This window comes from Rhinolophus hipposideros (assembly GCF_964194185.1).
Source record: "Rhinolophus hipposideros genome assembly, chromosome: 6".
Lineage (NCBI taxonomy): Eukaryota > Metazoa > Chordata > Mammalia > Chiroptera > Rhinolophidae > Rhinolophus > Rhinolophus hipposideros.
Genome location: NC_138052.1, coordinates 52,618,293 through 52,632,120, shown reverse-complemented (window position 1 = coordinate 52,632,120; position 13,828 = coordinate 52,618,293). Strand labels below are relative to the sequence as shown.

The following is a 13,828-nucleotide window of genomic DNA, read 5'->3' as shown; positions in this document are numbered from 1 at the left end:
GAGAGTGTTGAAGAACCATGAATTTTTTTGACCTAGCAAAAAAAAAAATTTTTTTAAACCTTGAAAATCCTAGTAATGAAAACCACCAAAATTTAAAGTTATCATTTTTTAACCTTTTTTTAAATTTTTTTTTTTAATTGGGGAACAGCGTGTTTCTCCAGAGCCCATCAGCTCCAAGTCGTTGTCCTTCAGTCTAGTTGTGGAGGGCGCAGCTCGGCTCCAAGTCCAATTGCCATTTTCAATCTTTAGTTGCAGGGGATGTGGGCCAACATCAAACGGAGGGAATTGAACCTGCCACCTTGATGTTGAGAGCTCACGCTCTAACCAACTGACCCATCCGGCCACCCCTCTGGAAGCTCAGCGGCAGCTCATTGTCTCCAGTCTAGTTGTGGAGGGTGCAGCTCACTGGCCCATGACGGAATTGAACCAGCAACCCTGTTGTTCAGAGCTCTAACCAACTAAGCCATCTGCCCATCCCTCATTTTATTTATTTATTTTTTTACTTTCAATAGGAAATATTGCCAATTTTCGAAGAAGTTATTTTTGTTGGTAATTCCCAATGAAACATAATTCAAATCTACATTGAGAAACCATCCCCAGAGAACAGGAACAGGGCTGCTTTGTGCTGGTTAGGTCCTCCCTCACCGCTGGCCGTATGTTGTTCTTCACTGGTACCCAAGCTGAGACCAGGCCAAGAAGGAGAACCATCTTCTGGGTTCAGAGTCTTTCTTTTCCAGAGACAGGCTCACCCTCTGCTAGAAACCTCTTTACCTGCATGTTTGGGAGAATCCTCGGGGCAGTGGATTGAGAGTGAGGATGGTGACTCCAAGAGGGGCGATTCCCCGTTAGGGGTCGCCTGGAAGAAGAGTTCTGTAATTAAAAGGAGAGGGGCCGGGAGGAAAAAGGAAACGGGCCCGCAGGCTTCCTGTTAGAGAACCCAGGAGGAATGTTGCCTTTTTGGACTCTTGCTGAGGGTTTGGACTCAGCCTCAGGTTGACTCAGAATTTTCACCTGAGGAACTCCTAAATCTACGGTAATACTTCGGCTTGCTCTTCAGCATGCAGCTTCACTCAGGTTCTCCATGTGAGAAAAGGCAAGGCATTTTTGAGTATTTACACACATTATTATCTTTAATTCTTTCAACAGCCCTGTTAGGTAAGTTTTGTCTTTATTGAGAAAACTCTTTGGAGAGGTTAAGAAACAGTCCAGAGTTTGGTTTAGAAAATAAGACACCACACGAGATATTTCAAACAGGGAATTTAGTATAGGAAATTAATTACATAGGTGACGGAAGAGCTGAAAAGCCAAACAGCCTCCGGACGCCACCGGCATCCCTGGGGCTTGAGGGGCGAGGGAGGCGATGGAATACCAGGATCTGCCCCTCCCTCCTGAAATTGGAAGCTGGCCGGGCTTCAGGAACTGGGACCCCTGAGAGAGGTGCCCTTCCTCCCCACCTCCAGCCTCTCTCCAGTGCCCGCCCCCATCCTTGGTGGAATGTCGTTGGAAGCTAGTTGGCAAGGGAGCCTGAGAACAGAGCAGGAGCAGCTGTCACTCCTGCTTGTGGGTGAGTTGTATGGGAATCCCACGTGCCATAGGATTCACGGTTCCCCTTTTGCAGGTAGAATGAGACCGTAATGCCCACTTTTATTTTACTTGCATGGAACATTTTATAGTTACATATTCCCTCTAGTTAACGGAGCACACGTATGTGACCACAGTAATTCATTAAGCATGTAACCTTAGGAATTCCTCTGAAGAGTGCAGATGGAAGCTCCATTAGGGGAGTTCCCAATTTAGATACGTATTCCCATTGTTGGTAGGTTCTGTGCTTTCCCTTTCCCCAGAGGTGGCCCTGGGATGCCAGGGCAATATTGATTATGTGTGGATGTTTTGGGTTTTGCTGAAGGACTTGGGCTTCTGAGTCTTGAAGTTGGGAGGCGGTTCAGAAAGGAGGGAAAGCATGTTAAGAACAGCTGGGGTGTACCTCACAGCTCTTCTCACATAGCTCTTCTCGTTGATCCTGATAAATACAGCCTTTTCTCCCTAGAGAGAGGTGGGTAGAAATGACTCCCCTAGCTAGAAACTCATTCATCTCCCTTCTGTCACTGAGGGTCCCTTGGAAGTCTGGGGTCCAGGAACAGAGATCTCTTGCCTTGCCCTACAGGTTTCCAAAGTTCACTTGCTAACAGTACAATTGTGCTGTCAAGCTTTGGTGGTTGTGGGTGCACTGTCACAGATAATAATGGAGATGGAGGGAACAATTCGTCTTTCATTTCGGTTCACGTTCTCAACTCACTTCCTTCCTACTTGTGGAGAGAACCAGCCTGTTGTTGTTATAAGACATCTGAATACAGACAACTGGCAATTTCTTGGGGAAGAAAAGTGGCAGGGGGACTAGCATCTACTGAACACCTGCTAGTACTGTAGTCGGTCCTACATGTTCTCTTACTTGATCTTGATAATGAATCTATGCTGGTGAGGGCTATTATTTCCATTTTACAGACAATTAAACCTATTCAAAGAGGTAAAATAGTAACTTGTCCAGGGCCATGCCACTCACGATGGCATTGAGCTGTCTGTCATAATCCCTGCTCTCCCCTCTTTTCCTCCTTTGTTCCCTTCTTTCCTTCCTTCTCTAATGACTATGGGTGTTTTGTTAGATGCTAAAGAATAAGGGGCTCCTTTACAAAAGTTAGTTAAGACAGAATCCCACCACTAAGGAGTAAGTTTTTGTCCAAGGGGCAGCTACTGGCACATGGTCTGGATTTCTCTTTGGAGTGGAGGACAGTCCTACATTACAAGATTTTTTGAGACAACCAGAAAGTGGGCCCTATCTGCCCCAGTACAATTCTACACCCTCTGAAGTGGTGTTACCAGCCCAGTGGAACCACTGTGATGCATTGACTTCTAGAATACTACTGCTTGTTCTCAGGAAAACCTCAGGATATTACTTCCTTGGTCTCTGTTGGGAGGCCCACCATCTCCTCACATGGCAGCCCATTCTCGCCTTGTATTCTAAACTGAAAGGGGGGATGGGAGAGAGATCACAGAAAGTGATGAAAGCTCTAGAAACCAGAAGGACCAGGTACATTTCATTTACTCGGGTAGAGTATCTAGTCCAGTTTCCTTAACAGAGAGCAATGTTATTTGATAGTGATTGTTACCACTATTTACTATTTCTTGGGCCTGCAGCTGCAAGAAATTGGTCTTGAAAAGAAACAGTATTTTTAATTTTCAAGATTAAGTTAAAAGTGACATGCCGTATCTCTCTGGGTCTTGACTGCCTTTTCTGCTGGGTACTTTTTGAAGACCTCTGAGAACTGAGGTAAGCAAGTAAGGGAAGTTATAGAATAGCTGAAGAAGTTGAGATACTATGGTAATTGATTGATGCTTTGGGAAAAATGTCTGGAATATGGGAGAAAAGTGAGGTTGCCCATTTCTTGTCCTTTTTCTGACCATCAGCCTGAGGGAAATAACAAGTCTCTTCTAACAAAATATACTTAATTAATCTTCGTTGATTGATTGATTGTTATATTACCCAAATTGCAAAATTTTTTAATGGATATTTGAAAATACTATCATGTTTGTTCTCTTAAAAAATTAACTGTATTGTTTACTTGGAGTGTGTGTTTATAATTCTTAAAATGTAATACTTTGTTTTTAGTAGAGTAGTCAAAGAATAATTTGAAATATTGTTACTGTGAATTAAGTTACATAATTTTATATGACTAGTAATTGGGTTGTAAATGACCTTTAACATGATATCTTTGTTGCTTCAGTAATTAGAATTTTTTAACCCCAGACATCTTAGGTATGCAACGAAAATACTGAATTCTGAGCATAAATGTACACTTAATTCATTCCACAAATATTTTTAGATATTTACATACCCTGGGGAACTTGCAGGGCACGAAGTTGCTTTACTCTTCCAAGATAGTGCCGCAACTCTGTTGTCCTTCTTGGAGGACATTTGCTTTTCAAATTGCCCCTCCTAAGTACTCGATCCCTTTGTACACCTGGATTATAGGGCACACTTCATATCATAATGAGGATAAATTACTTGACATCTTTATCCTTTCTGCGTAAGGTATGACTTCCTCTAGGGTAGGGACTGTCTTTAATTCATTTTTATAACTGATGTCTGGCACCTTGCCTGGTTCTTAATATTGTAGTCACTCATTATACGTGAGAGGGAGTCTGGTACTGCATTTTGTGAGCTTGGTGTTTATCCAAGCCTATCTGTGATATATGACAGCTCCGTGATGGTGCAGAGGAGAGGTAGCATTTCAATGAGACACTTTTTTTAAGCCAGGGATTTTACTTGGCTCAAGTTTTGGAAGCCTGCAAAAAGGCACAGGCATGAGCTGGATGGACGGTGGTAGCATATTGGTCTGCTAGGGCTGAAAAGGTGAACTTGTGGCTATCTGTTGAGGGCCCCCAACGGGCCTGTGTGTGGCATTTCAAGTTTGGACAAGGCAGCTGGAAATCATGGAAGGTTTTGGAAAGGGCAAGATCTATGAGCTGGATGTGGATAGGAAGTTACGGCCCGTGAATGGGAAGATGGACGGGTTGGAGGCAGAGAGAGTGAGGGGGCTCTTCTGTGGTGTGAGTGTAGTTGAGTCGGTTTGGCATCAGTACATGTACTGAGGACCCGTAATAGTAACTCTAAACTGTACCTTTTGTTGGCTGTTTAAAAAGATGTTCTTTTTAAGTTTGGAGGGGCAGTAGATTTCCTTCTTCTGGCACCATCATGCAGCCATTTGTGCTCAAGTTTGTACGCCCTGTTATTCCTGTGTTTTATCAGAAATCCATCTGCCAGTGTATTAATTCCATTGATGACAGGAGAGGAAAACGCGCCAGAAGCTGCCGTTTTGCTGTACGGATGGATCGTTTTCTTCCCCAACGTGGCACAGGGGGCGTCTCTTTCTTTCTGCCCTTTTCTAAAATCAGTGTACTTGTCCTGTCTGCAGTCACTTGTAATGAGCTTATCCTTGGCTTCCGGTCCCAGTGATGAGCAGTATTCACCCAAGGAAAGAAAAAACAGTATCTTCTCTTTCCTCCCCCATGGGATTTGCTTGCGAGTCCGAGCTCACAGAGGTGGGCATCTGACAATGTTGGTGATGGCAGCTGCCGTCCCTCAGGCGCTTGCCAAGGCGGGGCAGGGTGGTAAGTGCTTTCACAAGCTGGCTTTGTCGTGTGTGCTCCTTACTCCACCCTGTGAGGTAAGAAGCATTATCCCTGTTTTATCGGCTGAGAACAGAGGCCGCAACAGGTGAAGCTGATAGATTTTACAGTGGGATGTGCTTCTGTTTCGTCATCTTCAGGATGTGGCTGATAGCTCTAACACAGCGTTCCTCAGTGAAGAAAAGAACTGGATACAAGATCTGGCACATGGTACACATTCAGCCAATGGTGACTGATTGTTGTTACAATTACGTTTCTTCTCTGTCAGGGATATTGGAATGTATGGGGATCTGAGATGTCCTTGGCCCGCTTGAAAAACATCTCTCCATGAATTCTGGCTGTGTAACGGCATAACGTTCATGGCCCTTCTTGCTCTTTGCGCTAAACGTCTCGTCCTCCTGTGGTCTTCCTTGTCACGGCCTGGCTGTTGGGGTGACTGAAGCTTCCATGGCAACACCTTCACATGTGCCCTAGGGCAGCAGAGGGTGACGCATGGCCCCACTTCCTCTGTGGAACCCTCCGGCCTCTCCACTGGATTCCCTGGACTTAGGTGGATAGATAAGCTGTCTCACTGAACTCCTTCCCAGACACTCTCCTTCACTTGTGGCAGAATTTCTTATCCTGGAAACAGGACCTAGAAACAGAGCCATTCCCTCAGGTCAGTGTACGAACAGTTTGGGGAGTGGAAGTGCATTGGTGGAAGGCTAACTCTGAACATGAACCGAGCTGACCCCAGCAGCCTTGCCTTCTTCCGAAGCCCACGTCCTTCTGTTAGTCTTTAAAGACTGAAATATTTCTTTAGTAATAACTGCCCCTAAGTAACTCTAGCCTTAAGGAAAAAAAGCAGAGTGGTGAAAGAAAAGAACCTCCTAAGTCCCTGGGGGAGATAACACAGCTGAAAACTTGACATTTACTACCCTTTATTGTTGCTGTGCACATGTCTGACACATAAACAAGTTAGGGCTTCACCTTCTAATTTTCAGTCGTACATAGTTAGACACCAGAAGCCTAAAGATTAGACGCTTCTCCTGTTCATTTGACATCTGCAACAGGAGCTGAATTTATTGATAGTATTAATACCTCGCCCCTGAGTTGTCCGCTGCATTTTGAAGGGGCATTCACATACTTTTTTCATACGAAAACCAATTCTGTGAGGACAGATATATTGTCTCTGTTTCCCCTTACGGGAGCAGCACAGCGAGGTCACCTGGGTAGGCCAAAGCTACCCCTACAGCTACGTCAGCAGCAGAGCGCCATGGCACCCCGTCTATCTAAGCCTTGGTTCTTTGTCAACCTCCCTTAAAGAGCCCTAGGTCATTCTGAAGTAAGCGCCTGTGTTATTTGAGTGCGTCTGTAATATAAACCGGGATCGGATCTCACTGTCACCATTTGTTAGATGGAGGTCTTCAGGCAAAATTACTTAACCTCTCCGTGCTGCGGGTTCCTTGCTCCAAAGGAAGATTATAATGGTGCTGCCCGCCTTGCAGTTTGGTGTGCGTATAAACAGATAATGAACACACGTGCCTGCAATAGAGCTGAGCTCATAGAAAGTGCACAGTAAGTGGCAGCCATCATTATTCGTACTTAGTTTGTGTCATACCTATCTTTATCTGGCCTTAGAATATTGGCACTGTGATCTTCCATTCTCTGGTCTTAATGTGAAGGCTTACCAGGAGACAGCCGCCATCCTTACATGTTTATTTAGTGGGTTAATCGAAAAGATTTACATTAAGGAAAAGAAAAGATTCCTATACTGATGTTTAAGAGAATGTAATATGATGTGTACACTAATTATAACTTCCTTTTTAATAGGTCCAAATTGCTGCCTGGCAATTGGCACCAACAGTGAGGACTGTGCGTTTTCAAGTGTATACATCTGAAAGGGGTTGAAATATAATTTCTGAACTGAGGGTTATGCAAATCCTTAGTTGGAACAGATACTACTTTTCCGTCACTTAAGGCCTGTTATTTCTGCCCGTTCTTCAGATGACCTTTGCAGTAATCATGGTAATTGTGTGGCATCTGGACCACAACATTGCTTAATCATATCAACATGATCCATTTAGTCCTTTTGAGCCCTCTTAGTAATTCAGACTCACACTAGCACTTTCAGGTAGCTTTTTATAAAGAATTGCTGAAAGTATAAATACTGACTAGTGTTTCTTGGAAGGGTTACTGTTCCCAGGGTATCCTCAGAAAGTAATTTGAAAAACAGAAGAGTTTGGTCCAGTAGCATCCCCGGAAGGAGAGTGGAGGGCTGGCTTTGTAGGCTCTGGCAGAGCTGCCCTGTCCATTGGCATTGCAGTGACGAGCCACTCGTCACTTCTAAGTTCTTGAAATGGGGCTAATGCAGCTGAAGAACTGAATTTTTAAATTTAATGAATTTACATGTGAAAACACAAGCAGTATAAGATTTTTTCCTGGTAAATATTAATAGAACTTGTTGTTCTGGTAGGACTACATTTCATGTGACTGTGTCGGGTGAGATTTGTTGTAATATATGTTGAATGTATCCATCACTTGTCATATCTCAATAAATGTAAATTGATTACACATTAAAAGAATTTTTTGACATATTGAGTTCAATAAGTATATTGTTAAAATTAAATCCACTTGTTTCATTTTTTTTTTTTTCAGTAAGGCTACTAAGAGTTTTTATGTTACACATGCGGCTTGCATTGTATTTCTGGTGGACAGCGCTTCTTTAGGGCATCTGTCACAGGTAGCTGAAATTAGTCTGTTTGAAAATTCAGAATTGGTTTTCAGACTTGTATTTCGGACTCATAGAATCAGAGGTATATTTGGAGGAAGGGGTCTTAGGAGTCACCTAATCCAACCCTATCCTTTGGCAGATGAAGAAACTGAGGTTAACAGTTACCGTAACGTGGCATGACCTACTTCCAAATGGGGACTGGGACCTCATGTTCTCTGTAGTCTATTACTTTGTGTTCTGGGTGTACTTGGCATTGGAAACGTGGTGGGCGTCAGGGCTGTCAAGAACTTAAACTTCTACCAGATCCAGACTAAAGAAAAGGCCTTTGAAAAGAAGCTATTTCAGACACTAAGGAAAAATAACCTTTGTACTTTGCCTACCAGTGAACAGTGTGATCAGTTACGTGTTTGGCATGTATTTTTGTTGGTGTAATGATACTTTCATGGGGAATAGTAATAAGGTAAAAATAATTCCCATGCTTTGTGTGAGTGCTTACTTTGGAAAACTCGATACAGCTGGCTTTCAGATTCTAACATAAGTCCTTTTCCCAAAGCCAGAGATTTTAAAGCACACAGACCCACAGCTTTTGTCCTTGAAGAGACGACTAAGAGCTTGACTTGATGTGTTTATTATTCATTTAGATTGAGATCATTTAGTAAAAGTTTAGACCTGTTTTATGGTATTGTTTTTTTATGCTTGTGGCAAAACTGATTTAAAGGAAGAAGCCACCAGCAACTGCAGTGAATACCCTTAGAGCCAACCAGAATCTTATTTACATTTTGAGGAGCAGAGAACGAGAAGGAGGCATTATGATTCACTAAGTGGTAATTTGATTTATGGGTATATGTCCATCAGATTTAGAGGAGGGCTGTTCCAGCCACCACTGCCACATCAGTTTTCATCTCACTAATCTTCACACAGAGCAATGTGAGGATGAAATGACATCATGATGTAAGTGAAAGTGTTTTGTGCTCTTAAAGCAGTATACAGGCAAGGGCTGATGTCTGTCTCCAAGGGCTTTCTTTCTCTGAGGAGATGGAGAACTATGGCTTGGGTTGCACTTGGTCTTAGTGAGCCCTTGCATGAGTCAGTCAGTTTGGAATGTGCATTTGGTGGGTACATGACTGTGACCCTACCATTTAGGGGTTCTCAGGGCTCCACATTAATTTTGAGCTACTTTTGCTCTTGGAAGCAGAGATGATCTGCCTGAAGGGGCTTAGAACTAGGAACTCTTAGTCTGATTGTATTGAGCACAGGCACAGTCTTTAGAGAAGTACACAGTACCCAGAGTTTAGCAGGGGGGATAGGGGGAAAAGAAAGTTCTCTACAGAAAAGTGCAGGTCAAACATTGGTCATTTTCTCCTGATGACAAAGTTTCATAGGCCATTAATTTGGCTACCAGATTGAATGCCACAACAGTTTTATAAAGGTCTATTTTCAAAGTAATTCCTAATAGTTTGTGAATTTTTAAGTAATATTACAGAAATTGCAATGGGAAAGTCTAGTTTCAAATCTAATTTTTATTAGGTTGACCAGATGACCCCTCCTGGGTTCTGCTCAATTGGGTGAGACCTAGGGCCAGTTACCCATTTTGCATCTCTGGGCCTCAGGATCCTCGTAAACCCAGGGTTGGGACTGTGATCTCCAAGGTCACTGTCAGCTTTCCTTAATCCATTGTGTGTTCTACATGTGATATAATGGCCAACAGACATCTGGTCCTGAGAGACACATCCCTAGAACGAATGTCTTTTCCTGGTCTTTTAAGTAGCTGGTAGACCGCGCAGCCAGGCTGGACTTGACTTATCTTGAAAGTTTACCTTGTCTGTTAGAAGGGCTGAGGTTGTTGATTTTGCCTGTGATGCTTGAGTGTTCCACCTATTGGGACTTTGCCCATCCTCTGCCATATCTGTGTGCACCACAGACTGCTTTTCTTGCCCCTTCCAGCTCCAAAGGCACCAACCAAGCTTAGCTTATCTAGAGCAAGGCTGGGTATCAAATGGTTGTTAAAGAAATGCTGTCTTCTGGCCAACTGACATTTCTGTATATGAAGTCTATTCTCTTGGTTAGCCTTAATTTTATTGTTAAAAGATAGTGGGAAGGGCTGATTTTGAAATGATTCTGGAATTAACATAGGAGACCTTGTGCAGTTAATGTATATTTATTTATTTAGTGGGTACCATGTGCCAGTATGATGCAAGGTGTGATGGACACGTGAGTTAGGAAAAGAGTAAGGAAATGGGCACTCACACATTGTTGATGGGAATGTAAAACCTCTATGTAGAACTATTTGGCAGTATCTGTCATAATTAAAAATACATATACTCTGACCCAGCAATTTCACTTCTAAGTATTTATCCTACAGATAGCCTTACACATTTGTGAAATGACTTATGTACAGGATATTTGTCATAGTGTTATTTGTAATAGCCAAAGATTAGAAATAACTTAAAAGCTCAACAAGGGACTGATTAAATAATTATATTATTAAATAATAGCACATCTTTACAATAAAATTAAATTATTAAATAAATAGTACATCTTTATAGTAGAATGCTGCTCAACCATTAAAAATAATGGGACATTGGGTCACCCTAAATGTACATGGACTGAACTCACCAATAAAAAGGCACAGAGTAGTAGATTGGATCAAAAAACTAAACCCAACCATATGCTGCCTCCCACAGACACATCTCAGCTACAAGGACAAATATAGACTCAAAGTGAAAGGATGGAAATTGACACTCCAAGCTAATGGTACCCAGAGAAAATCAGGTGTAGCCATACTGATATCAGATGAAACAGATTTCAGGGTGAAAAAGGTAACTAGAGACAAAGATGGACATTTCATAATGGTAAAGGGGACTATACCACAGGAAGACATAACAGTCATCAATATTTATGCCTCAAATCAGGGAACACTGAAATATACCAAACAACTACTAACAGGACTAAAGGGAGAAATTGACCAAAACACAATTATAGTAGGGGACCTAAATACGTCATTGACAGCTATGGATAGATCATCCAAACAGAAAGTAAATAATGAAATAGCAGCCCTAAATGACACATTAGATGAAAAAAATAAAAATAAAAAAAATAATGGGACATCGGGGTGGCTGGTTAGCTCAGTTGGTTAGAGTGTGGTGCTGATAACACCAAGGTTGCTGGTTCGATCCCTGCATGGGCAACTGTGAGCTGCGCCCTCCTTAATAAAAATAATGGGACAACTCTGTGTCCTGATGTAGAACCATTTCTAAAATATATTAAATAGAGAGAAATAAGGGTAGAACACTATGATTACTTGTATGTGCTACTTGTGTGTGTGTCTGTGTGTATTTAATAGAATATCTTCATAAGAAAACACAAAAAACTGATGCCAGTGGTTGCCTTGGGGAAGGTAACTTGGAGATTACTTTTGCAGTTTTTAAATTTTGTACTATTTCCATGTGTTACCTATTTACAAAAGACATAATGAGGAGTTTCCAGTTTAGTCAGACCATTGTAAGGAAGCCCAGCTAAGACATACAAAATACAGGGTAATACTGGCTTTGTGGAACGACTCATTTAAATGCTAACGCTCTCCTTGTGCAGTTCAGTTGACCTGATTTACCCTTGAGTTGTCAGGACAGGCAGGTCTGAGTGTCAAGAGAGCTGACTTCCAACTCTTAGTGTCCTGCCTGGGGAGAGGGCACTGGGGCTAATGCAGTTTCCATACCTTGTCCTGCGGTGGTGTGAATGCCAAGGAGACAGCACCGTGGTGTGTGAAGAGCCTGCCAGGCTCAGAAAGAGTTCCGGGTTGGAGTCCTGGCTCTGCTACTTGTGTAACATGTGATTTGGGGCAGGGTTGCCCTATGCCCAAAGCCTAAATGTGCTCATCTATAAATAAAGCACCTCCCTCGTGCTACTGCAGTGAAGCTCAAATGAGATACTGCCTGCAAGCACGCCTGTAAACCATGTAGACACCAGCTGTAATATAAGCTGTTGGGTTGGCAATATAACCTGCAGGTTGGCAAGCTGGAGCAAGAGATGCTAATTCAAAAATTAAAATGAAGCAAACACATCTTTTCCCCTCTGCCAACTAACTTGGCAGGAGTTGTAAAATTAGAAAAGTAGACCAAAGGTAGTTTTGGAATCCTTGACCTCAAACCTGGGGGCAAGTCATTTCACCTTCTATACCTGTTTCCTTCTTTGAAAAATGAAAGGAGCTGTCTGTCTGAGTCCTATTGTCCCTTCCCGTTGTAGCATTCCGTGACAGTGTGGCATTAGCTATAATTCCCGTCTCGGCTGAAATGAGTCATACTGACCGAAAAGTCTAAATACAAGGAGGAAGTCGCTTTGAGTATGAGAATTTTCCCTGCGCTGGAAATCTGAGCCTCTGTGGGGAAAACATTGCCACCACCAGGAGGGGAGACCAAGAATGCATTGTTTCATGTTCTCTCCACCTCCGTGACCTTTGCTTTCAAATGTTCACTTGCACTAGTTCTTTGGGAACCGGGTTGAAGCCTTGGCTTATTGGGTTGGATGCTCGTAATTGTGACTGGTATACTTTATGTCAGTTGTCATTCCTGTGGGGTCTGTCCGTGCAGTTTACTTACACTTCTGCCATGCTGCTTTAGCTCCTACATGCTTCTCAACACATCTCAAAACTAAGATCAGAGACTGTTTATCATTGTGTCCCCAGCATCTAGCACAGTTCCTGGAACCTGAGAGGTGATCTACGCATATGTGTTAGATGGGTAGATGGATTAATGAGCCTTTAGGGTAGTATATACACTAATGTTGTTGATCTTGACCACTACCTTTATTATAACTGCCACCATTCTGGTAAAATTAAGTTTTAGCCATTGGTAGGTTATTATTTCAAGAAATAGTTCATGCTTTAGAAAGTTCACACTAAAGAAATTAAATAAACCCTTGGAATATATTTTAACAGGATCTGCAGTTTTTTGGCTTTTTTTGGAGGGGCGGGTGATTTTTTTCCTAAGGAAGCTAAGTGTTTTAAATAGTGTCTACATAGTAAAATATATAATTTCCATATCTAAAATTCATTACCACCACCAGTGTTCACACCACCACGGGCACACAAGTCTTTGGCCAGCAGAACAAACACCATACAGTACTTACTCAGCCCCCCAGCCTGAATGACTGTCCTGACTTACTTTTTTAAGCTAATTGTAGGTAGTTAAATCTGAGGAGCTTTAAGATTGAAATAAATAATTGCGTTTTACAAATGCAGGACCCAAACTGGGTAAAGAATGACTCAGGGAGTTCACGTGCTGGAGCGCCGGCCTCCCTCTCCAGGATGCAGGGTAGCAGAATACACAGGGACGGGCAAGCAGAGCTGTTTGTCCTCCCGCGCGGCTCTCTGCGCCACCTGGTTAGTCCACGCCCAGTTAATTTCAGTGTATGTAAGGTCAAGTAGGTTAGGGAGTTGGAGCCAATGCTCCTGAAGGTTCTGTTGCTAAGAATGGTGCACGCATGTGTGTGTTTCCCTGTGGAATCATTCTAATAGTAATGGAAGACCTGCTCATAGATGAGAAGTCCTTTCATGTGTGGAAGACAGCACCCAGAACTGAATATATTCATGGCTTGTTCAAAAATGGGGAAGAGATTAACAAAACGTATCCTTAAGTTTGCTTATCAAACCAAGCCGTTCTCTTGGCAAAGTAATGACAGCCCTTGCATAAACCCATTGAGGCCTAGCAGCAGCTTCCTGCTCAGATACAAACCACCAAAAAATAACTCGGTTGGGATCCAGGCATGAAACTTCTCATGGAAAAATCAGATCCATGCACTTTTGGTAGCTGGTGGGAGCACCTACTATTTCGGAAATTCACTTTCTAATTTCTTTTTGGCCAAATATCTGTGTATCTCTTGAGAAAAGAAATAATCTGAGTTCCTGTTCTATTTACTTTCCAGTCTTGCTTTATC

The 13,828-nt window shown here is 42.6% G+C and overlaps 1 protein-coding gene across 19 annotated transcripts in view; it reads left to right on the top strand.

Annotated features, from left to right (window-relative positions):
- The window catches only part of NFE2L2 (NFE2 like bZIP transcription factor 2), a 127,160-nt gene that overhangs the window by 102,415 nt on the left and 10,917 nt on the right, over positions 1–13,828 (top strand). The window contains exon 1 of one of the 19 annotated variants that reach the window (XM_081050974.1): positions 6,569–6,741. The exons of 17 other annotated variants lie outside the window; for them this stretch is intronic. The gene's annotated coding sequence lies outside the window, so the exon portion shown is untranslated. Of the gene's footprint in view, positions 1–6,568; positions 6,742–13,828 lie in introns of those variants that run through there. One more of the 19 variants, XM_081050984.1, reaches the window with a different exon arrangement.